Consider the following 1,252-nt stretch of genomic DNA (forward strand, 5'->3'; position numbering starts at 1 on the left):
GCTAAGCGTTCAGTGCACTAATGATCGCGTTTCCTTGGATGGGGCCATGGAAGCCAGTTTGGTATAGTGGTTCAGTGCGCGGACTCTAATCTGGGAGAAGCGGGTTTGATTCCCCACTCCTCCACTTACACCTGCTGGATGACCTTGGGCAAGCCATAGTTCTGACAAGAGCTGTCCTTGAAAAAGAGCAGGTTCTGTCAAGAGCTCTCTCAGCCCCACCCACCTCACAGGGTTCTGTTGTGGGGAGGGGAAGGGAAAGGAGTTTGTAAGCTGCTCTGAGACTCCTTTGGGTAGTGAAGGGCGGGGTATAAATCCAACCTCTTCTTCTTTCCTCCAGAACAAGTGCCAGGGTTTCATTTTTGACGTGGTCACAAAGCAGGCCTTCGACATTTGCATCATGCTCCTCATCTGCCTCAACATGGTCACCATGATGGTGGAAACCGATGACCAGAGTCAGGACAAAATCAACATCCTCTATATCATCAACATGATCTTTGTGGCCATCTTCACCGCGGAGTGTATCTTGAAAATGGTGGCCCTGAGGCACTATTATTTCACCAACGGCTGGAATATATTCGATTTCGTCGTTGTGATCCTATCCATTGTGGGTAGGTCAAACAAAGAATTGGAAGCCATGATTGGCTGGGGGGGTCACATGTCCCAGATTGCCTGCAGACTCTATAGAGCTGCCCAAGGAGGAGCAATCGGGACAATTTGGCCCAATTGGGCAAAGCAAGGCCCTGGGCTACTGTACATGCTGTTGGCCACTCCTCTGATCCTGCCACATGGATTGTTTCCCTATGTCTGTGGCACATCTAGGTAGCAGTTAACTGCCTCTTAATGTGGCCCTCAGTTTGGAAGTTTTTAAGGAGGTTGTGAGCAGCAGTTGCACCCCAAATGTGTTTGGATGTGCACATGACTGATTTCCACACCAAAACACAGTCGTAAGAACATCAGAAGAGCCCTGCTGGCTCAGACAAGGGTTCCATCTAGTCCAGCATCCTGTCCCACACAATGGCCAACCAGTTCCTCTGGAGGGCCAACAACAGGGCATAGAGGCTGAGGCCTTCCCCTGATAAGAACATCAGAAGAGCCCTGCTGGATCAGACCAGAGGTCCATCTAGTCCAGCTTCCTTTCTCATACAGTAGCCAACCAATTCCTTTGGAAGGCCAACAACAGGGCATACAGGCCGAGGCCTTCCCCTGATGTGGCCTTCTGGCACTGGGATTCAGAAGTTTAGTGCCTCTGAAT

At 50.6% G+C, this 1,252-nt stretch overlaps 1 pseudogene; it reads left to right on the top strand.

The window, feature by feature from the left end:
* The first annotated feature begins 337 nt into the window (after nt 1–337).
* Nucleotides 338–608, top strand: LOC107125088 (annotated as a pseudogene).
* The last annotated feature ends 644 nt before the right edge of the window (nt 609–1,252 follow it).

The sequence above is a fragment of the Gekko japonicus genome, unplaced genomic scaffold (genome assembly GCF_001447785.1).
Source record: "Gekko japonicus isolate JY-2015 unplaced genomic scaffold, Gekko_japonicus_V1.1 scaffold18739, whole genome shotgun sequence".
In the NCBI taxonomy this organism is placed as follows: Eukaryota; Metazoa; Chordata; class Lepidosauria; order Squamata; family Gekkonidae; genus Gekko; species Gekko japonicus.